This window comes from Ixodes scapularis, unplaced genomic scaffold, assembly GCF_016920785.2.
Source record: "Ixodes scapularis isolate PalLabHiFi unplaced genomic scaffold, ASM1692078v2 PGA_scaffold5__190_contigs__length_132052651, whole genome shotgun sequence".
Classification (NCBI taxonomy): Eukaryota; Metazoa; Arthropoda; class Arachnida; order Ixodida; family Ixodidae; genus Ixodes; species Ixodes scapularis.
In genome coordinates, this window is record NW_024609880.1 from 79,907,182 (window position 1) to 79,932,388 (window position 25,207).

The following is a 25,207-nucleotide window of genomic DNA, read 5'->3' on the forward strand; positions in this document are numbered from 1 at the left end:
ATCCCCGGATAAAACTAAAGTTACCTTCCTTATTCAGCTCTGTGTTTCGTGTTCCATTCTCATTATCTGGCTGCCTGAAGTAAGGCACAAACCAACCACCTTATCTCTAAGGCAAATGAACCGGCCTGAATAAGCGACTCAAGGTGCACAGAGTTGCTCGCAGATAAAGGGAAATTCGAATCAAGCTAGGAAGCCTCGGGTCACAATTCACACTCTGATCACATTTATAGCGACTGATATAGTGACAAGAGCGGGGCGTGTGCTTTGCAGTCCCCGAATTTCAGATGCCCACATTTCGGATGCCTGGCTTTTGGATTTCCGGCGAATGCACGGGCTTGGTGCTGACATGAAGTGCTTTGATCTCTTACGCTTCCTTGTACTTCAGGTTTTCTTCGCTGCCTGGAACATACAAGACGGCATAGCAATCCTTCTGCCTACAACAGACCTGAATGACATCGGCATTATCGGCAACCTGGATGATATCGGCCTTCCCCCACCACTCGACCTCCAACGACTGCCTACATCTGATGCCTATCAGCTTCCGCTGATTGGCATGAACTTTGACACCAGGGGACCAAAAGCGGGCACGGCCTTTGACTACAATGCAGAAGAAAAGATGAACCTGCAAAAAGATCCTTCAGTCACTGCCTGGACAGGGCTGTGTCAACATGAAGTGCTTCGATCGCTTACGCTTCCTTTTACCTCAGGTGGGTTTCTCTTATTATGACGTTAACTACCGTTCAAAACAAAGTTACTTGTCTCTGCCGTGCCCCAGCACCATCTTGTATGTGTCTATTCATGCCATCTGTGAAACCTTGCTATTTCAATGTGCTGTTGAAGCGTATGTAGTTACGCGGCTACTAATGATGTCCGGATATGTCGAGTCCAATCCTGGGCCATTCACAGAGCGCCAAGTGGAACAGCTGCTCAAAATTATTGTGATCTTGCCAAAACTAGAAAAAGGGCAAGATTATATTTGAAGCAAATTAACAGTTATAAAACAAAACCAGCTTATTGTTAACACAAAAAGTGGATACTTTGACGAAAAGGCAAACAGCGCACAGTAAACGGGGACTAAAGGAAGTGCAAACAGGGCAAGCGCTGAATCTCAACCAAATTTTATCACATCAAAACAAAACAAAGAAAACAGCAACTCCGCCCACGTCACATGATACATTCACCACGTGTCCAAAAAATAATCTCCTTGCTACTCAGGCTCAGTGACGTTTGGCTTACACAGTTTGCGCCTGCTTTGATAATTGTATGCGCCTCTAAAATTTCTTTATTCACTCTGTCCCTTCCTTTGCCAATGATACCAGTCTTACTGAAGATAGGTTCGCACCCACATCCATGAAAATGCAATGGCAAATGCCCCCCTACAGCTCCCACCACTGATCGCAACGACAAGTCATGCTCCCGCAGTCTGTGATTAACAAATCTGCCCGTCTGACCGACGTAGGCTTTCCCACACGTTAATGGAATCGTGTAAACAACTCAAACCTTGCAAACAACATATTGATTCTCATGCTTCGCCGAGCAAGCGGGGCCTTTGTCCTTCTTATCGGCAACTCTCGCGCATAGTTGCGCCAGCTTACACGGAGCGAAAAACGCCAATGGCACATCGTACCTCAAGGCAACTTTCTTCAAGTCGTGTGAAATTTTATGGAGATACGGTACTAAAAGCGATCTCTTATTTGGCCTTTCCCTCCGGGGACAAGGTTCTCCGTTGAGTTTCTTTAACAAACCCTCCGCAACGCTCAATAAAACCGAAGTTGGGACCTGGAGGGAAAGACAAAATAAGAGACCGCTTGTAATACCGTATCTCCATAAAACCATTGAAGCAATCCTCCACGAAACGTTGAAGCAAACCCAAGCAAGCGTGGATTAATACGTAACCATGGAGGTACTAAGATAATTGTACATGGAGAAATATAATTACTCTAATCACTAACAGCTGGCAGCACCGACTACGGAAGCCCTCGGGGAATTTCACAAAGTTCTTCTCTCGGGCAAATTCGGCGAAACAGCTCGCAAGGTGTATGCATTCCACGCACTTCCCATCTTAGCAACCGCAGCCCTTTCAAATCGAGTGTTGAGGCTCAAGGAGATTAGGACCGGGCAACACTCCTTAATGGATGCCGGTACAAGGAGGCTTAGCCCTCAGCTGTACACGAGACTGTGTTACCAAATAGTCGGCGCGCACTTCTGCATGCACTAAGTTAAAGAGCCGCGTCGCGCAGTGCTGAGTAGTTTGGGAGCTCCGTTGCCTCGGAGCCGTATATGTTGTGTTCACAGAACATTGTGAAGGATGATAATTGTTGACTTCGCCTACAGATATTCGTTTCTTTTACGAAAGATGGCGCGTGAGGAACGAGTGAAAAAAGAAGCAGTGAGCCAGGTTGTCCAAATTGCTCACCTGCAGCAGAGACACCGAGAATATTTTGTCGTCACCTAATTTCCCGCTCTCTACAGCTCTATATAGTAATTTTTTGTTTTTAAATTAAGAAGTGTATGTTTGTAAAAAAAAATTATAAAATAATCAGTATATAACTTTTATTTAGATAATGTTTACCGACCACTACCAACTGTTTTTTGTTGGGGTTGATTGCTCTCTCGTCACGTAGCGAAATTATTCGTCGTTTCGCAGGTTTCGCTGAAACTTTCGCAAGTTTCAGAGAAAAAAACAGAAGCTCCTTTTTGGAACAAACGGCTAAGCACGGTGGACATCGGAGATTGCGAGAAACATACCAATCAGTTAAATCATTAGATAAAATTTCCTAACAACGTTTTTGTAAGTGAAGGTAAACATGAGATTTCTACTCGAACCCTGCTGAGCATGATCGAAAACAACTATATCAACCTAATTTAGAAATATATAAGTCAGGTACACCAATTTACAGCATTAAAAACGCTCAATTTGGACACGTATTTTTTCAATTTTTTATTGGGACGCATCTTTGCGCTAATGGTACTGGTGCCCAGTGGGCGAGACGCGAACCTATCAGCTCACCTCCGTGGTATGATGATAGGAAACACAGAGATGACCTTCATTAGAAAATTGAAATCTAAAAACGTGTCAAAATTTAACTTCTTTTTTTTCAGTGTAAAATGCTACTCGCCTTGTGATTATACCCAAAACGAAGGTGTCTATATCGGTACATCAATAACGCCAGAGCTGTGAGAGTTGTATCTGAACCAGTTGAATTTGAAGAGAAGTCGAATATTACAATCCATGCAGGAGGTTCAGTGTTAAGTAAAAAATTCGTGGACGATATTTTGGTATTTTCAAGAGAGAAGGGTCTGCTACCGAGGATAATAGACCTGCTAGAGAGATGAGTTGAGCTAATATGTTATTATACATTATGGGTGGAACCAGCTGAACAATGAGGAAAGGAAAACAGCCAGCGGTCGCTTGCTTTTTCTGTTTCTCCTTTCCTCATCGTACAGCTGGTTCTACCCGTAATGTATAAAAGACATGATCACTTCTACAGCATCGAAATTGGGGATTACGTGTGCAGAACCGCGTATGAGTTGGATACAGTACTTGGATATCAGGATGTATGTGCGTGAAGAACAATGTTGGGATTACGGAAAATATGGCGGCAAAACTCTTGTTGCGATTTAAGGGTTGCCGTTCTAGATTAAGCAAAAGAGGAATGGTCATGTTTCTGTTGAATAGCGGCGTCAGAAAATCTTGTTCTCATACGGGACGAGGTTCAGCAGGTAACCAAGTGCCTCGGCTTAAAGGGCCCCTGAAAAGAAAAGAAAAATCTGTTTTTAACGACGAAAGTAATCCCTGGAGAAGGGGAACTAGAGGGACAAAGGACAAACATAAATCTCCAAACACAGCTAGGCAAATTGTTTGGCTGGGACACGCTTGTCAAAAAATTAAGTTTACATAAAAATAATAATTTAGGGCAATATCAACGGCGTGAAACGCAATTTAGTCGGTAGTCACCTCCTTTCCACTTGTCTCTCTCTCGGCATTTCGGGCAGGTGGAGGAGAGATGGATCGGCTTCGCCTTCACACTGAGGTGGAAAGAGCGAATTACCATCTCGTTGAGTGAATGACAATTTTGTGACGTCATGGAATTTGCGCGCAGAATTTCAAATAAATCTCTCGCCATCAATATTGCTAAAAAAAACTCTTCTTGCGTAAAATTTATTTCTTGAAACGCGTGTCCCAATCAGACTCTTTAAGAAGAAACAGTCTTTTTTCTCTTTTTTTCGTTTTAGGGGCTTTTAAGGAAGCGGGTAACAGTGACAGCATGGTGAAAGGGGTAGCGAGAAGATTGGTGCTGAAAACCAGTGGGATAACAAAGAGGCAAAACACTCAGAGTGACAGGGCAGTGTGTCTTCCGATTTTTCATGGTGTGTCCCACAACCTGATGTCTATCGCGGGAAGGTTCGATGTTAAAGTGCTTTTCACGACTGCGTTTAGGTTGAAGAAGCTGATGCCTTTTTGGGAAGACTAATAAGTTATTAGAAAAAAAAAAGAAAGCAGAGATGCTTCAGTCGACTGCCCCGAAGGCGCTGTTTATGATATCCAGGTGAAAAATAATACCTTTATTTACCATGTAAAGGCATGGTGGGAGCTGAGGAAAAGAGATGTCCAAGCAGCTTGACTGCTCCGCAGCCCGGTCATGTACATAACAGTGGCGAGAAAGGCATTTAAAAATACCACAACCCAAGAGGTGCGTAAATGATAGGTGGAGTGAGCACAAGAAAGCTGTTAAAAATAATTCGCGGAACTCTGAAGTCGCTAAACATCTTGAAGAGTGTGGAAATTGTGTGGCTGAGTGGGATAGTACAGCCGTTTTATTCAAAAAGAACACTTGTATGAAAAGATTATACCAGGAGACAGTTAGAATAGCTTCCGTTGGAAATTAAGTGTATAAGCTAGCCATCAGTGGCGATCGACGGTGAAACAAAAAAAAAAGTGTTTACAATTGTAATCTGCAGTTCTTTTTTCTTTTTGCTTTTTTTAAGCGTGTGGGAGGTTTTGTAGGGGGTTGGAACTGGACCTTCGCCATTGGGTAGTTTTGAACTATTGAAAAAATGGGCGTCTGTGTACTAAGGGTGTGGTCTTTTCCTTTCCTGGAAACCCTATGACCATCTTTTGTAGACGCGTGTGAACTGTGGCGAACCATGGAGGCGTGTGCGATTGGAGGGCGGTGTGGAGATGACGGGTATGAAATGAGTGTCCTGAATAAAACTTAGTAGCTGTGTTTGAGACGTCTTGCGTTTATCCTCTCTTCCTAGCCTCCGTCTTGGGTTTTAGAAATGTTCGTCTTATATCTTTCTGATATGAGTTTATTTAGTGGTTTTTGACTATGCTCAGCAGGTTTATAATCGGAACCATTTGTTTATCTTCACTTATTAAAACGTTCTTTAGCAAGTTTTAGCAAATTGTTTTCAATTATTAATATTATCTTTTTTAATCCCTAATGTCTGCCGCGGCTGGCAGTTAGTTCGAGGAATAAGATTCTTGTCTCAAACATCTTATTTTAAGAATTCTTGAATATCTTCGCATAAAGACCCGTTACCTATACAGCCATCTACAAAACATTCCTAAACCCTATCCAGTCAAAAAAGAAAACGCGCATAAATAAATTATTGACCACAGGTTCATATCTGCAGGATATGCTTATTGCTGTTTCCTCAAAAAAACCTTTCAATTTTTGACACCATAGCGTTAAGAAGCTCCTGTCGCAAAAAACGCCGGCGTTAATGGCGTGACGCGGAAATTCTGATTCTGACGTCACGAGGTCATGACGTTAGAGCCACATGACCTCGTGCAGGAATTTCGAACAACTCACAACGCTTACGTGAAGCATGACGTCATGCGTGGAATGAGAGTGATTAAAAAACATGACATATAATCCGAATTAAAGGTCGCCGAATGTCTCAAAGGATTTTACTTCGTAAAGCAATTATTTTCTTTAATGCACTTTGACGAATATGAGGCGGGATTCGAACCCACAATGTTTTTGTTGCATCTGGTTCCACTTGTGAGTACCAACGTCAGCCAGGCGTATTTTTCTGTTTTTCTTTTTATTACGGATAGTAATAACTTGTTCTCATTTATTTTATAAATGAAAAACCAGAGACTCGGAGAGGATAAAATTAAATAATAAGCGCACACACACACATCGCCTAAAAAAAATGGAGGAACACGCACACCGCGTCACTTTCCTGGCACATTTGCTGTACTTTTTTTTTTTATTTTTCAGTCCCTCTTTTTTTCTCGAGCTCGCGTATGATAATTATTTCACCTCTGGACACTTTTTTCTTGATGTTTAATTGCTATCCATTGCGCTCGGGCCAATTTTGTATACCTATCCCCGATAAAGAAAAGCTAGACGGGAAAGACTGCTACTGAACTTTGGTCGACATCCATCTGGTTGTTTCAACAATACCGTTTTATAGTTAGATTATTGTCTGTAGATACCTCAAAATAACAACGAGATGCCAACCATGCGACCAGTGACCGGTGGAATAAAACTAAAGAAACTGGCAACTTCAGACCCCTGTCAGATAAGGACGTTCGGAACGAACATTTTTAAATGATCGGAGAACCAGCGGACGCTGTAAGCGCGAGATCGCGCGCAGATTCGCCGATTCCTTAAAGGAGTCCTTTCTGAAGTCTTTTAACGCGTTTGGCAGGGATTTTGAGAAGCGCTAGGCGTGGCTAGGGCTGGACATCTGCTATCGCTTTGTTGCCAACGAGATTGCGCCATTTGCCGGTAAAAAAAAGGACTAAAAAAGCAAAAAAAAAACAAAAAAACAACTCCGCTTAAAATAAGGTTGAAGCAAATATTTATTATTTCCATCCCCACTTCGCAGCAGGTTTCTTTTAAAGACAAAAATCTACGCAATCACGAAAATTAAAATAAGTGCAGCTGATAAAGCAGAGGTTATCTTGAAATTTGCAAAATCAAAATTTATATGCGAAATATGGCTTTATCAACTACATAGACGAGGAAACACAAATATGCGAGAGCAACTTTTGAGTTGTTTTTATAAAGATACTAAGGGTGGCGTAACTATTCAGGCAAGCTTCGCTGCACCTTCAGCGGCCGCGGGGTTTATTACATTGAGACGCGTACTCGAAAACGCGGATTAAAAAAAGAATTAGAATTTTCGGGGATTGGGTAAATCACTTAGTGTTCCCTGGCGTTCCTAAAAAGAAAAGTTCATAATTACTCTAAACCACTTGGCGGGATTAAATTTTATAAGAAATTTCGTAATAACCTTCGTTCGCTGAAACTTGTTTCTGAGGCGTCATCCATTAAAAACTCCGAATAAGTTATATCGATTTTTCGTTAATCCTTAAAAATACACTTGAAGTCACTAAATTCATTGAAAAAAAGTTTTCTGCTTTCATAAATACTGAAGAAGAGCTGTAATCCGGATACCAGGAACAAAATCATCTCAACAATAGCGGAACAAATGTACATCGTGATGATAAAAAAACAATAATAATCGCTCTGATATGATTCCACAATAGAACGTCGTCCATCCGTCCCAGAAACACGCAAAGGGCGGTTCCCTTTTCATCCGACACTTACCATCCCCGCCATTGTCGACCTCACATCCAATCGACTTCGGCGTCCAAGGGCAATTCCGAATGCGACCGAAGTTCCAAGCGCCCTGGAGCGATCGAGGCGCAGTGCTCGAACGGCACCAGTAAGCTGCCGAATTCGCGGTTGAATGTGTTTCTTTTACTTTTTTCCGAACATAATCAATCGGACATGTTTCGAGCCGCAGGATGCGCCCAACTGCTGTCCGATCGGATATTTGCTCCGGAAGCCGATGGAGCCAATCGAAAATGCCCATTTTAAGACCGGGGTGGATGGGGCCGTAAATGATCAGCCTGCTAACACTGTCTACTTTCCTTCCGTGTCCCCCCTGGATTTGGTTACTAAAAATTATTACCGAAAGGTTCACTTGGATGCAGTTCCAAACTGTAACGGGCCCCCAGGTAAAGTCAACCTGCTTGAGTGGTCTCTGTTATTTGAAGGAAGTTGGCGTGCGAAGTTCGATATCTGTATTGTTTCGTTTTCAAATCCAATCATCGCCGGTCTTGACGGATTAGGACATCATATCAAAGTATTTTGCAATTTGCGTTCTCGAAATACGTACAGCTACAGTTTCGGCGGTGACGCGTTAAAAGTAACGTCGTTACCGGTAACGCGTGACTTTTTTCGGTAACGTGGTAACGTGCTCCTTACTTTTTTATTTTTTTTTTTTACAGTAACGGGTTACTTACGTTATTTATTTCAAGTAATGGGCGTAAAGTAGTTACGTTGCTCATTACATGTTCCCAAACTCTGAAAATAGAGTACATTTACATTTCTTTTCGTATTTCTATACTTCGTTTTATCTTGACGTGTGGACGCAGCGGACGCTACGGGCAAATTTACCAATCAGGGAGAGCGAGAAGGGCGCCATCATGGTTGTTGCCGTGTTTCTGTACCTCTTCTATCTTCGCTACACTAATCATAAAAAAAGAGCCGAGTGACTTGCGCTTTTGATAGTACCTGATTGGTACCACTTAGCTCGTAGCGTCGGCTTCGTCTGGACTTACGATGAAACGAAGTATATGCGCCAAGTCATTGGTGATTGCACTCATTCCAGATACCATCAAATCATGCCTGCCTTTCCTATGCACTTGGTTACACTTACGTAAGGTTTCACTTACGAAAATATCCAACGCCCACGCCATTTGTCGAAGTCTCGAAAAACGCTGTCGACGAAAAACACAAAAAAAGCAACACTTACCATCAATTTATAAATAAAAATTAGCCTTACTTTTTTTTCCGTAACGGTAACTTTTTTTGTCCATGACGTAGATCGGTAATGCGTTCCTTTTACTTGCAATTATTGAGCAAATTATATCATTTCTGTTTTGTTTTTGGTAACGCATACAACACTGAACGGTGGTAATCACCCTTGTTGAAAACGCGGGAGCGTGCTGCTTTCTCTCGCGAGCTCTCAGCTGGTGGCATTCGCAGCAACTAATCTAGTCACGTCGGGCAACATATAGAACAGCGCGCTCGAGGGGTGTCCTTGCCGCTTCATCGGGAGCCGCCGGCTCACACTGCGCCGCCTTGGTAAAATTCACGGTGAATACCTTTGAAGGCAGACTGTTGCAATCTTGTTTCTTTTCTTGGTGGTGACTTTGTTGTTGAACCCACGGGTTTTATTTTTCTTTTCTATTGATTGGGATTTTTGACGTTCGCAAAAGGTATGATAGCAGTTTCCAGCGTGACACCGCAGGCATGACACCCCTCCAGCGAAGAGCTGCACGTTGAAATACATGACTAAATCAGTGTCCGCGAACGCCACCGGTCCAGCGCTCGTTTGAGAAAGCCACGCGCTCCAGTGTTATGGACAAGTGTAATTAGCCCTGTACGTCAGCTCAACGTTGCTTTACTGAAGGCTGGGTATAAATCTCGGACAATTTGAACCCCTACCCCGCGTAGAGAGTTGAGCATGCAACGACGGCTTGTTTCTAAACTTGGTCGTTTCAAAACTTTACAACCCTACAATAGCCACAATAGTCCTTCTTATTAGCAGTAAATGCGTCGAACGTGTTAAAAAACTAAGCCCCCCCCCCCCTCACACACACACTCCCACCTCTATGCGACATGTAACAAACAGAAATGGCGCTAAAAGGCAATGCCCTACAAAGTGGTCACATTCTTGGCAAACAGAGCATTTTGTGAGCACACTATCGTCGTTTAACACTTGTATCGGTGGTTAACCCTTCTGCAGGTGTAAAATGGATAATACACGCCGCTTGCATCCTTTACTGTGTCTATTCGACATCCTTATGATTGAGATTATTAACGTGCTATCTTTCCCAGCGATAATGTTAATAACCTTAAAAAAGAAGGAACACGATATTTAAAGAAGCAAACGGATGCAAATGTGCTGGTTATGAAACAAAAAGCCTAAGACACTGAGAAGTAAAATAATGAAGAAGACTACAAAAAATAAAAGTTGCGTGTTTGTTGAATCGTGCACAATTCTTGAAGCTCATACGTACAAACAATACGACAAAAAAGATTGGATAAAAATATCAGGATGCTCGGATAATTTTAATCCACCCTGAGAAAAAGGTTATGGACGTCGAAACACATAAATCACAACTAACGATCAGGCCGTCGTGACCAAACACTCCTACAAACGTCTGACACTTGGTTTCTCAGGTCTTTCTGCGATTGATCGTCATACAGATCCCGGACGGGATGATAAATTGAAAGAGTCCCAAATAGTAGCGAGTGAAGTTAAGTACAATTGCAGGTCCTATTATCTGGGCGTGAAAACAAGGAGTTTTCAGCTCAGCCGACATCGACCGTGGCTGCGCGGTGTCGAAAGAGGGAGGACGTAGACATTTTTTTTTTATTCGCAATACCTTACAGGCTTTTTTTCAGAGCATTGAGTAAGGGGGGTATTATACACATAAATTCAGAAGAGAAAATCGAACAAACGCACATACAGTCTCACACAAAGTTGTCATGTAGGCACAGGATACAATAAAAACCCAGCTAAGTACAAATTTAGAAAAATAAAAACAATAACAAAAAACACTGGACTAATATAAAAAGTTGTCAAGTTACACAGAAACAGAATTTATCGGAAGCGCATTGGTTAGAAAGTAAGATTCAAGTTTGGCACGGAACAGTGTAGTCTCGGCAATGGTGACTATGGATTCGGGAAGGTCGTTCCATGCGCGGATGCCACGTGGTACAACTGAGTTAATAAACGCGTTGGTTGACCCAGTGAGGTGTTGAAAACTCTTACTGTTAGTGGTTCGATGAGATGATCTATTAGGAGGTTTAAGGAAAGTAACGCTTGAAAAACGATTGCTATAATAGAACTTGTGAATTAGGCACAGAGTGAAAATGGTTCGACGCACTTCGAGTAATGGCAGGGCACATTGATCTTTTAGGAGAGAGACACTCAGGCTATATGAATAGGAAGATGTTATAAAGCGTGCTGCTCGAGTCTGGACTTTTTCAATGTGCGTGGTTAGGTATTTCTGATGAGGGCTCCAAAGCGTGGCAGCATATTCGAGTTTAGGACGGACATATGTTTTGTAAGCGAGTTTGCGGAGATGGTTAGGAGCCGATTTTAAGTTACGTTTAATATAACCGAGCGTTCTAGATGCGTCAGCGGTCACAGAGTTAATATGGGTGACCCATGAAAGGTTAGATGTAAAATGGACACCAAGATACTTGTAGGATGAGCATACGCTAAGGGACGAAGTGCCTAATGTGTATGGAAACTGTGAAAGAGATCGTTTGCGAGTAAAGTTCATTACTTGGCATTTGGATTTATTTAGTGTCATTAGCCATTCTTCGCACCAGTTGTTAACGCGATCAAGATCATGCTGGAGTAGTACGTGGTCATCTGGAGTGTTTATTTTTCTGTACAAGACACAGTCATCCGCAAACAAACGCACATTAGAAAACAATGCATTTGGGAGATCGTTTACGTAGATAAGAAATAACAAAGGACCCAAGACGCTGCCTTGCGGAACGCCAGAGGTTACATTAGTAATGTCAGACTGAAAATCACCACAGACGGTATACTGAGAGCGAAACGACAGAAAGTTGCGAATCCATGAGAGGGTTAAAGAATCAAGATTTAGTGACGAAAGCTTCGACAAAAGGCGACAGTGGGGAACGCGGTCGAATGCTTTAGAAAAGTCCAGAAATATTGCATCGGTTTGAGAGTTAGAGTTCATGTTAAGATGTAGGTCATGGGTGAATTCGAGCAGTTGTGCTTCGCAGGAAAGGCCTTTGCGAAAACCATACTGATGCTTATAAAAAAAATTGTTAGACTCAAGATGCGATGCAACATGTGAAAAAATTATATGTTCAAGTACTTTGCACACAACACTAATGGGGCGGTAGTTCTCTGCGAGGTGGCGATCTCCGTTTTTGAAAACAGGAACGACCTTCCCTATCTTCCAGTCGTCTGGAAGTATACCGGTGGACAATGATTGTTGAAATAGTAGACCGCAAATTTCACTGGACACGCGTTTTGTATTTTTAAGAAGCTTAGAGTTAATGTTATCTGTGCCAGCCGACGTAGTAAATTTTAGGTTATCTATAATATTTTCAATTCCCGAAGGTGATACGGAAATAGGACTCATGAATTGATAGCTAACGTCATTAATAACGGGCACTGTTGACGTATCCTCCTGCGTAAATATCGATGCAAAATGGTTATTCATAACAACAGGACCTTCAGCATCAGAAATGGTGTCACCTTCACGGTTAGCCAAGGATATTTTATTTGTGGTTTCATTTGGTGCGATAAGCTTCCAGAATTTTTTAGGGTTGTGTTTGAGGACGGATGGTAGGTCACAGTTATAAAATTTTCCTTTGAATTCTCGTAGGCGATTAACATAAAGTTTAGCATATGTGTCGTAATTGGACCAAGCACGTTCTGTGTTGACATACCTGGCAGCTCGAAATACCCGTTTCTTCTTGTTCCGCAAGGATTTCAATATTTTGTTAAACCAAGGTTTGTTGCTATCGGAAAGTATATTAAAGCGTGGCACATAACGGTCAACACATTCAATCATTTTGTTTTTATATAGCAACCAATTTTCATTTACTGTGCGGCTCCAGAAATCAACCGAAAATCTGTTTAAAAACACATCAAGTTCGTCATTCATTTGAAAATAATCAGCTTTATTGTAATCAAGTATAATCTTTGAAGTTGTTGAGTATTGCGGTGAACATATATCTAGTGTTATGTGTATTAGTTTATGGTCACTTAGGCCATTTATGTACTTGATTGAGTTTATCACGCTTGGATGAGTCACAAGAAAGAGATCAAGAATATTGTTCAAGCGTGTCGGTTGGTCAATTACTTGCTCAAAGTTAAAGTCGAGAGACAAATCAACAAATGCCTGTTCCTCCTGACATGATGATGAAAGCGTCGTCCAGTCAATATTTGGAAAATTAAAGTCACCGAATAGCAGCACAATAGAATCTCGAAACCTGTTTTTGATAACGGAAAGAACACTTCCTAACTCAGTACAGAAACTTTTATCATAATCTGGGGGCCTGTAACATACACCAACAACATATTTGCCGGTAGACAAAGATATGCAGATCCAAAGTATCTCTAGATTGCTACTTAGGTTAATAACACACGAGGGCACATGGTTTTTTATCGCTATCATGACACCACCGCCTCGTTTGCTTAGGCGATCCTGACGATATATTTGAAAGCCATTTCTCTCCGGGAAAATTTCGCAATTCAGGTTATCAGGCTTTAGCCACATTTCTGTCAGCACAACTATGTCCGAGTCGCTATCTTCGAGAAATGCACTCAATTCATCGCGCTTAGAAAGAATGCTACGAATGTTGGTAAACGATAAGGAAACGGGTGGTTTATATTTTTGCACGTGTTCACGGAGGGCGGAAAAACGACGCGGGCGTGACTGCGCAATCTCCCGTGTTGCTATCTTACTTCCGTGATGCAGTTAGTGTCATGATTGTACTCGTACGTTCTGTTGTCGAGTTTAAGCTTCTCGAAACGTAGCTTAAAAGGAACATTTTTTTTCTTTTGCAAATGCGAGTAGCCTAGCTCTTGCTATTCGTACAGCGAGGGAAAAGTCTTCTCTTACTGCAAAGGGGGTGTTTTTTAGTTTAAACCCAGAAGATAGTATTTGCTCTTTATCTTTAAAACGAAGAAACTTGACAATTATGGGTCGGTTTTTTCCAGCAGCAAACTTTCCTAGGCGGTGAGCTCGTTCAATATTATCGGATTATCGGCTGCGATGGTAATCCCGAGGTTCTCCGCGCAAAAGCTCACGATTTTTTGTTCACATGTACTCCATGTTTCATTGGAGTCGTCAGAAAAACCAAAGAACAATAAATTGCATTGCCTTAGTCTGTTTTCTGCGTCGTCACATCGGGTCACAATATCACTGAGCTTTTCATGAACTAAAGAAAGGGACTCACTTGAAGCCCCTTCGTTTTGAACGTCAGATGCGTTACCAGTTTTTGTTTCCAGCGCCACTACCCTTGAATACAGCTCCTGCATTCTTTCGTCCGTCGTCTTTTGCTTCTCTTTGAGTTCTTTCATTTCTGAGAGCATACTAATTCGACCTTGTTCTATTCTTTGAACTGTGGCAAGTACCGTTGTCAAGATGACGTCAGTGCTCAGAGTGGAGACTACGGGCAGGTCATCCGGCCCCGGATTGGCCTCCACGTCGCCGCACATAAGCAACATAATACCCCTCAGTCCAGCGGGCAACAAGCCTTCACACCAAAGACGAACGCGCCGGGAAGGTCCAAGCCAGTGGTCGGGGCACGACACTGCTAACAGACAGTAGTCACTCGAACGATAGCAAGCAGCGAACTCCAAATAACTAACCTGGAGCAGGAATATGCGTGAGCGTTCCATTCCGGATGCAGTGTCGTGCCCCAAAGGTAGCTCGAAGTGGGCGCGCTTTTGTAGTCCAGCTGTAGTGGCGGTGGCGTCGGTGGTCGATGATCGATGTTGCCAGCTGAAGTGATGAAAATCCTCCAGGTCTGGTGGCATACGATGTTTTTCCGCCGTAGTTTTCCCGCGCCAGGCGGGCCTTAGACCGGTGATGTCCGTGCGTAGCGGTCCAGCGTCCACGCCTTCGCCGAAGAGGGTCCGCAGTAGTACCTGGAGCAGGAATATGCGTGAGCGTTCCATTCCGGATGCAGTGTTGTGCCCCTGCGTGTGTCAAAATAAAACATCGACCGCAGTCTTACATTTTTATTTGCGTCCAGGAATGTCGCACGCATGAATTAGACTGCACTGTTTCAAGGAGTAATAAATGTTGATAAAGCAATTAATGCAAAGCTCCATGCGAGCTTGACGAGAATAACGATAATAATCCGTGGAGAGGGAGAAGAAAGGGGCACGGAGGACAAACGCAAAAGGTTCAAACAGAGCTAGGTGACTTGCACGCGACTAAAACAATCCGCCTTGTTCAGTCACCTAGCTGTGTTCAGAAGTTTGCGTTTGCCCTTTGTTTCTTTTGTTCCCCATCTCCAGAAATTATTATCGTTGTAATATATGTGCCTGTTATTTACAATATGACAATTGCAGACTGCGACATGCTAAGTGTCTGGTTTATTTATATTTTGTCACCCCTCAATCCAGGCGTCCAATTCAATAAAAATACGCACCTACGTGCCGTCACTTATTGTGAGAAGCAATAGGGAGCGTGCAACACCTAAAGGGGGCGCGCCGATCCAACTGATGATCCCGCCAAACGACTGTGTTGGGAGCCGCACCGCGGCGCCACTGTCTTGTCACACGCTTCTCATTATTAGTTCGCAGCTAGTCAGATTTCGGCGTTACTCATTATGAACGCCGAAGAAGGAATCAGGCAGCGTATGAACATAATCAGCCCCGCAGTTACTTGTCCGTGAGAACGGCAGGGCATACTATGTTTATTCTCTGCCTGATTCCTTCTTCAGACTTCATTATTAGTAATGACGCAATCTGATAGGCTGCAAAGTGATAATACAGAGCGTGCGACACCTTAGGGAGCACGGAGATACAACTGATGTTCCCGCCAAACGACTCAGTTGGGAGCCGCACCGCGACGCCACTGTCTTGTCGCACGCTTCCCTTACAAAACGATAAGATGACTGCACTTATCTTGAATTTTCGTTGGTCAGCAAACATTACTGTCAGACTCTTCCTTTCGGCGAATTAAAGGTTTTACTCTGCTCCTCCCATTAAAACGTATATTTGGGCAGTAATCATATGACAAACTGACACAAACTTGCCCGTGGCTAATGAACTGATGATGCTTGACATTGTAGTTTCGAAAACGCAATTTTCGGAGTTTCAACTGCCTTCCGAACATCCCTTAGCCACGATAGAGAAACTAAGTGAGAACCATACCCCGATAATTATTTATATACGTTTATATGAGGGGATGCTAACCAACCTGTAGCATGCGCTACAGTATATATTTCGATATAATCAAAATATGCTAAGGTGCAACATCAAATCTAACATTGCTCTAATTTTTATTTTCTGTTTGCATTTTGTATTTCACGTTCAGATCTTGATATTTCATGAAATTAATTACACCTCCACTGATGTCGCCTGACCTAGAAAAATTAATAAACATTCTATATAGGTGACATCCAAAAGTAAAACAACTCGCTTTCTAAAAGGCATCGTTTTATTAAGAAAAAAAACATTGCACAAATAAACATAATTTTTTTTTTATAATAACTAAAAGCAAATATTTACGCCACAAGAAATATGGTTCACTACTTCTGGAGTAACCTGCCGTTACATAAATTGTCATTAGTTGTTGTCAATAGCTCCATCCTTGTCCTGTGGTTTCATATATTCTGTCTTTATTTTTTTGCTTTCTCGCTCTTTAGCTCTGGTGTTATCTACATAACATTTGAGCTGAACAAATATTTTCGAAATACAGAGGCCAGATTCACGAAGAGCTTCCTAGTTTACGACAACTTAGCTATGATGCTCGTAAATTTAGAACATTGTAAGAGGAGGAGAAATCGGTATTCACGAACGCGTTTTTAAGTGAGAGGAGGAAAGCAACGTTGTTATACGGAAAAACAACAGCTTCCGGTGCTCTTGCTATGGCGGCAGCGTCTTCGGCAACACGAACAAACAATCGGAGAGCTCGGCATGGTTCGGAGCAGTTCGGAGCATGTGGGTTTGTCATAACAAACGCAGCCGGCCTTTGCGCCACCATTTGTTTGGGCTTCGTGTCCGTGCAGTGATATGTCGACGCTAACACAATTTAAACGCGCCCGAACGCCAAGGCCTGGATAACCGCCTTCGGTGACTGCTACGAACTCGATCACTACGAAGTCAACACGGCTGTCATCGTTAGTAAAAGACGGGCCGTGCCATTTGTTTGTAAAGCGACGTAGATCGAAACAAATCGCCGTGGCGTATTTCGCGGCCTCGGTGATGCGGGAGCGAGCCGACGTTAAAAAAGATACGTTTGAACTACGAGAGAGTCAGCAAGAGCCAAGCAAATACCTGTTCACGGTCGGAGCGGAGGCGCGCTTTTGATCGAAGTGCCAGGTTTACGCTGTTGGACCGCGTCTTGGTAAGCGCTTTGGGACCGATCTTCTACGACTGCAGCTCGACACTGACGGGACACTCGGTGCAGAAAGGCACGTTGAACCGTCATCGCGTAGCTCCCACGAACTGTTATCTCTACAGTGACGTACCGTCGTGTCACAATAAAAAGGCATAGTATTAACAAAGTGTACATACCGTGTTGCGAAGGTAATCCATATGCCGTTCATTTGAGCTCGGTATCACACAACACAAGGAGAAAGAATTAATGAGAGTAGACAGCGTTCGTTACCGCTGCCTCGGAAAACAAGAAGACAAGGGGAAAAGATTCACCTCTTAATCTAAAATAGTGTTCATCGATCGAACTATTAATATGGGAAGGATTCACAAGGGTCGCGCGGGCCCATTCCATTCAGCAAGCCAGCCGGTCCTTGGCAGGCAATCTTGGAGAAGGACCGTCGGAGCAACACTGCGCCGGAGCAGGTCCGAGTGCCTGCTAGGCCTACATTCTGCCGATCTCAATTGGTCGGTGGGATGGTTGCCGTCGTGGCTTTTCCCGGATGTTTGTGGATCCAGCGTTCATGTTCGTCATCTTCGGTTTCAAGAACTTACTTTTTTCTTGCTGCTTGATGTCGGGACGCGCGAGACAAGCACGTAGAAAGATAAATGTCCGTTGATCGTCGCGACCAAGTAATTAAGCGACGCTTACGGTCATGTCGCTTTGATCGTAAAAAGTGCGTAAGACAGCTTTGGAGCTGTCGTAGGTTTCCGTCGTAACCTGCGCAAAACTTACGATTATTTCGTTTCGCGAATACGAATTTGTTCTTACGTTTTGCCGTAGGCACATTTTTGGCGTAAGATCGCTTCGTGAATCTGGCCCCAGATCCATTGAACCTTTCTTTTTTTCTCTCCGTTTTGTAGTCGTGCATAAGTGCAAGCGAACTGGAACAGAATTTGTGTAAAGGAGAGTTGAACGTTTTTAAACTTGAAGACTATGCTAAGTATTTTGGCATTTTTTTTCAGGTGACATATAAAAACATCCGTTGATAAAGAAAAATCTACGCCAAAAACTTCGAAGGAGAAATGTTTTTCTTCAAAATGTCTCATTCGTTCCAGTTTTGCGATTAATTCACTGACCACAGTTTTTGATAGAACGGCCATTGGTCAAAATTTAAAAAAAAAGTCCTTTAAAATAACCAATATGATTCTTCATTATTAAAACGTTGCAGTTTACATATTCCCCGTTTTTTACTAGTGTACTTGAGTGTAAGTCTGTTCGTGCACGTTTCAAACAAACAAAAAAAAAACTGAAAACATATTGCGGATCAAAATTTATTGATTGACCTAACTTTGCGGCAGCTATTTAGTTCTCTCGTGAAACCAAAAGAACGGCACAAACTACGAACCCGCAGATTCAATGACATTTTTTCACTCACCGGTTCCTAGTACACCGTTGAATAAAATAAGATTGCACAACAATTGAAGAGAGTTTAGAAAAACAGTGCTGTTATTAGTACTGTTCTGGAATGAGTAGAAGCATTAATAAGTTTTACTACAAAATCATTATCTTTGTATTGTTTTCGAGCACATTGTTTTTCGAAACTCCTCACACTTTGAGCTACGTGAAAGGCACAAAATGGCCCAATCTCTTCTCAGGTGAAACTTCATGGCAATGCCAAATTTTGAAAGTTAAAGTAAATAAAATTTACAAAACAAAGTGATTGTTTCCTCTTTTGTTTAGATGAAACTAAAGCCCCTTGACATTTTAATTGTTGGCACTGTTGTAACAAGAGGTATCACGTGTTTCTCTTCAAAGCCATGTGGCTCAAGGCTTCCACACCCGGCACATTAAAAAAAATAATTTTCTCTTTGTCGTCATTGTTTTCTTGAACTACAACATTAATAAGCGCACAATAGTCTGGCGGAGAAACTTACATTGCCACAGATTCGTTGTTATTTTTGTTCAATGAGACTTCAGCCAAAAACGGCTTGTTAGGAAGCAGTAGTGACTGGGGTGAAGCAAATTTTACTCAAACCACTGCAAGCATGTTTCTTCTTTTTTTTTTCCTTTCTTTTAGCAGCTTCCTGTGTAAGAGTGAAGTGCGTCTTATCTGAAAACTGTTGTCTGCATTCAAGATATAGAAGCTTAGTGCCAAGAGGGCTGGAGATATTGCTTAATGCGTTTTTACCTAAGATTAAACATTATTCGATGGCTGCAGCCAACATAAGTTGCAGTGGTTTTGTGTACGTAAAATGTGTGCATGGGCCATGGGCTTAAAATTTTCTATGCTTTTAAAACGCCGCATAAGTTTGGTAAAACAACACTCCATTTCACTGTAACTCACTTTTGTAAGCACATTCCAGGGTCACGAGCACATAGTTCCGTTTTCTTGCAGCCAATTGAAAGTATTTTTGAAGCAGCACTTTCTTTTTCTTTTTTTTTGTGCATCAGTAGTTAAAGAGAAATATGTTATCTGAAATGAGTGACATGAAAAAATTAATAATTGAGATTAAAACCAGTTTTGTTTTGCCTTCACCTTATAACTGAATTGCTTTAATAAACTTTTGCAGTCATTATGAATAGGCTTTGGCCATTCGGAACTGGAGGAAGCCACGCCATCAGAGATAGGACTTCGGCTGATTCAGAAACCATGCCAACCATGGTGCAACTTTGGGCCCGGACACCAGGACGACTGGCTGATAAAACAGCTAAGCCTATCCAAAATTGAAGCTTTGTCGTTGCAGAATGTGCTAACTGTTGAATTCAAAAGAATTCATTTGATGTCTAAATTATAGAGTGAGGACTCCTTAATATGGACCCCATTAATACAGATACCTCGCGATATGGACGACGTTTTGAGGGACGAGATGGGTAAATACATGGCATTTTTGTCCATTTATTGTAGGCAGCTCTGTCATGAACGAGTGTTGTGGGGAACGGATGCGTATATTAATGAGAGACAACACCCTATATTTCCTGCACGAGTAGGCCGGGATTCAACTAGGAAACACTTTACTGTGAACACAGCAAGTCACACCAAACTGGGACACGTCAGACACGGGTCACGTCAGAACATTATAACAAATCAGAGCCCGTGTCTGAATTTACGCTCTGACGTCAACGTTGAAAAACACCAAAACCCGGTCTGGTCGATTTTTGATAGGGCGTCTTAAATTAAGTGTTACCTTTGACTCGCAACGTGTAAACTTGGTCATGCATTACACGGTTTCGTGCCCACGCAATATGACATTTCAAACCGACTCCACTTGTCAAATGTTGTTAAGAAGTTTTGGCTAAATGTAGCTGTGCGAAATGTATTTGTTTGTTTGTTTGTTTCTTTATTTGTTTGTTCAATTGTTTGTTTGTGTTTATCAAAATAACCAACTGGAGCAGTCAGTATACATGTCTACTCTAACATTCTACGCAAAAGAGGATAAAACCGAACATCCTGCCAACAGTTGCCTTGTTTTATGTCCGAAAAAGAACTGTATATACTGGAAGCCAATGGAATCGCAGGAAAACGGGCGTGGAGTATTGTTTCCTTGTGACGTAGGAACCATGCTAGAAATTTTTCCCCAAATTAGCACTTAAAATTTTATATTAGCAACAATTTTGGAAGTAAAAGTTTGCATTAAACGACGTTTATAGTAACCCTTTATGGTTTTCAGTAGCGTACCAACGTACTGGATAAAATCGATAATGAATATCGAGTAAGGTTTTCTTTCTATTTTACCCTATTTTTTCAGATGACTTTAATCTTTACTCCTTACGTTTGATAAAAGTTAATTCTATTATCGGTATTTGTTGAGAACACTACACGCCATCGGGACTTTGCAATTTTCTGCAAATTGAATAAACAAAGAATAAAAGAAATATCATGGAATATCTGTGTAAACGTTTCGTTTGCTCTGGAAGTTCATACCCGCGCGACTTATCGCTGTCAAATACTAAAATGCAAAGTAACGCAAAACACAACTCTTAATTTTTTTGTGTATTTTTTAGTAACGGTGCAGGTATTTTCTTACATTTGGTGGACGGCGAAAAATTGCCGTAGCGCGCGTTAATTTTTGACGAACTTTTTAGACAAAGCTTTCACATTATACTTATTTTGTCAGTAACGGGCACAAATACCGTAGGAGTAATGCTATATGCACTCCGGAGTGCAGCTCGGCCGGAAATTGCTATATGCACTACGTATGTCTCGTATAAAATGAATTATCACAACGAGTTTTCCAAGCGGTGGCATTGCGTAGGGGCCGTCCCCAACATACAGTTCTTCGCATTTATTCTGTATTGTTTTATGCAAACCTGGTAATAAAAAAAATAAAAAAAGTGGCATAGCGTTGGGGTTAGGGTGGCCGCTTCGTGCGCAAGTGGACGCAGGTTCGAATCGCGGTGATCTTACTTTTTTTTTTTTTTTTTCTTGAACATTGTTGAACAAAAACACCGAATGTTGTCGACGAAACTTCGCAGACTTCGCAGATCGGGGACAGCGGGGCTTGGGTTGCCGGCTGGACGCCGCGAAGCGGCGTGTACTGGTTAACTTTTCTAATTAGCAGCCGCATACTGTCGCCGCGAAGCGGCGTGAACGCAGGCGGGTGGCTGGGTTAACAAGCTCCCCAGTGATACACGCGCAGTTCGAAAAAGGGTGGCCCGAGCGGCATGAGCTCTCAGCGTAGTGCATATAGCAATTTCCGTCCGAAGTGCACTACGTAGTGCATATAGCATACCATATAGCACTGACTCCGTTCAAGCAGCAGGCTTTTAGGCGCTATTGCTGGTACTAACCGACGACGTGGAGTCGAATCGTGGAGTTCCTCCTCGCTCCGTCTCTGAACACGGCCGTGTAGGTGTAGACCCCGGCGTCTCCGAAGCGGGCGCTGTTCATCTTCAGCGACGCCGGGTGCCCGATGATGAAGAAGTAGGCTCGGCCGACCCAGCCCGTGCCCACCTACCGGTTCACCTGGAGCAGGTTGTTGCCGCGTACCACTCCGGAACCACCCGCTGCTTCCTTGCTCAGGCTCAGGTCCGGACCGAAGTCCATCGTGTAGATGGGCTCTAGGGCGGAGGCCTGAGGGTGTGGGACGCCGCTCCCGGTGGCTGCGTGGTAGTCTTTTTCCGGCTGGTGGTACCAGTGGACACCGCCAGGAAGTCTTTGGAAGAGGCGCTGCGGAGGTCGCAGGGCGGTTCCGTCTGGTGACCCTTGCGAACGATGAGCCGCTTTGACGTCCCTGTGTAATTTAAAGAAAAACAAAAAAACAAAAAATTAAAATGTTAGTAAGATGAGGCAGCTCTAGACCAAAGGGCTTTTGTTTACAAACCTGTCCGCGTTTGCTCACACTGGGTGTGATCACTGGGCGTGCAGAGAAACCATTTTCGAGTGAGGTAAAGCGTACGGGCATGTGCTTTGCCAACAACAGCGCCACCGCAAATTGCGTGACGTCATAGCCGCGCGTTGGTGCATATATAATCACTTACTAAGGAACGCCGGACGTATACTGGCACATCATGTTCATGCTTCGTGCTCCGTGATTCGCGCTTTAGTCTATTTTTATAGACTAATGCTGCAACCTCATTGGGTGCGGAGCTATAATAAGATTCCTAAAAATCGTCACACTCAGGTTGTTTTTTTTTTTCCGTCGGTGAATTATATTCCGTGTTCTTCCGTAGCTTACTGAATGTAGAAATAAAAAGTGTAGGTACCCTTTGTGGGTAATATGATTTCTGTCGAAGGGTTTCTTTGTAGGAAATTGTTATTGTCGTTATCTTAAAAACTTAGCCAGATCTTGTTCGACATCTTGTAAACCCTGAGATGGGGAACGATAAAAAAAAAAAAAAAACGGACGAACACAACAAAATCTGATGAGATTTCGTTATGTTCGTCCGTTTTTTTTTATCGTTCCCCGTCTCAAGGTTTACAAGATGTCGATTAATTACCAGCTCGCCTGCACCCTCTCACTGCTTACAGATCTTGTTCATCAGACAACGCTATAGAGAATTATTCATTTCCAAATAAAAGCACACTACAAAGGTTAAATGCAATGTCAAATATTTGGGGGTATAACAACGCTTTGCTTGGTAAGGTTCTTTTTTTATGGCCTGACTAGAAATGTTAAACATAAAAAAATAATATTTTTAAGAAGAAAATAGATTCAATTGAGAGTGTGATTCGCAATAGTCTATGCAACCCCTGCAGTCTAGCTAGTTCTACACGATAACCTTGCCTTGTATAAGACAAAACAATGTATTTTGCATGAGCAGAGGGTCACAGGCGAGCTTAACCCGCAGTTGGCCCATTTCTTTTGGTGATGGGCAAAGACTTTTTTCTAAATAAATAGAAATGTACAACCCATCTTTCCATCCCAGTTATCCCTGCAATGCTTCTACAAATTTGTTTCTCGCCATATAAGCAGTTCGCGAAGCTTGAACGCCCCAAATGACTGATTTATGGTCTCTCAATTAAATCAGTCAAGTCCTGAAAACTGAATAGAAAGCAGTACTTGTGCTACATCTCAGTAAGAATCAAACTGCGGACCCACAGAGATCTTGCTGCACTCCCGTTTTTGTTTCCAAAGCGTCTCGGGTCCTTGCATCTCATAACTGCACTGGGAATTTATCTGAAATTTGTGGTATTGTACACTCTCAAAAAAAAAAAAAAAAAAAACACGAACAAAATTGTGTTTATGGGAAAGCTTTAATAGACACATAATTCACTGGAATGTAGAGTTGTTCGTGCGCAACGGAAGCATGAACACAAGTGCTCATTTTCTTCCGTTTCAAGCTTATTTTTTATCTCTTCGGAGTTTCGGTTATTACAAATTCTCCTAAAACTACATGCAAGCGTAGAAAAAAAAGAAGCAAGCCTTTAGTTGTATTGTTGTAGATTGCCGAGAGATATAAACTCGAATATAGCAAGAGGCTATAATAAACCCAGTCGACTATCGAGCGGAGCTCGTCTTCCCAAATTGACAGCAACCGGGAAGGGATAGAGAACATGGGAAGCGGTGAGGGAAAGGGGGGAGGGGTCTTCTACGTCCACGCTTTGCCTGACTTTTGATACGCGTGTAGATTTTCTTTCCACAGACGTTGCATTGCTCCTCCGACGTAGAACGTGAGGACGAGACAGCGGTTTCCGTTCATATTCTACCCTTTCGCCATGGTGGATATCTTTATATTTTGGGAAAACTTCGGGCTTCCAAAAATAGGCGAAAACGAGAAAGACGGCTGTCACCTGAAGACCAGTAAGGGAATAATAAGACGCGCCGACGATTTTGCTTCTTCCGGGCCATTCGAGGTCTGTTTTCGTGGTGGGCACGGAGGCGACAGCGCTCGCATCGATTATCTGTCTCTCCCAGCGTGGTGGGAGAAAGATGTGAAGCGCTCGGTTTCCGGCAAAAGAAAGCACGCGTTGACATCGTACGTGGGCTAAGGAGAGCGGACCAAGACGCGAGGACAGATACAGTAAAAAATACAAAAGTACGAAAAAAAACAAAGCGCAGTACAAAGGCTTTTTTTCTTTTTGCGCTGTGTTGTTACCGAAGGAGGAGCCGGAACAGCCCTTTTAGTGCAAGACAAGGGAGGCAGATTTCTTCGAGTGGGCCTTTAATGCAATTTACATGTCGGCGGTTATTCCAGTTAATTATGTTTTCTTTGGCGGTAAACAGACATAGGCCGAATAAATAAAAGGCACAAATTAGTGTTCTACTTGTTTCTGCGTAATATACCTAACCGTGATCTAGGAATTAAACCTCTAGACTCATTGTATTTTTCCAGCATCCAGCTCGAACGATTTTTTTTTCGTCAATTGAAATAAATAGTAGTCGGTAGTACAATAAAGTTGTTGAACTACCCTTGTAAAAATAAGTGTTGCATCGGCTTATATTTCTCTTCGGGAGTTAGCCGTTTCCGACCTGTAATGCCAGCCGATCGGTGCTGTGTGATCGTCGTCAGGATCAAGTGGTTTGCCTAGGCAACGACAATGGAGAGAGTAGCGCATCGCCATGGAGGTAACAGAGTACAACTGGTGTAACGTCTTCCTGCCGGAACGCGGCGCGTCGCGCGGGGGCGGAGCTTGTGTCACATGACAATCGTCGAATTTGAGTACGCAGCCGGCGG

The 25,207-nt window shown here is 42.7% G+C and overlaps 1 pseudogene; it reads right to left on the reverse strand.

Annotated features, from left to right (window-relative positions):
- Nucleotides 1-24,232, reverse strand: part of LOC8050819 — a 177,295-nt pseudogene extending 153,063 nt beyond the window's left edge.
- Between the last annotated feature and the right edge of the window lie 975 nt (nt 24,233-25,207).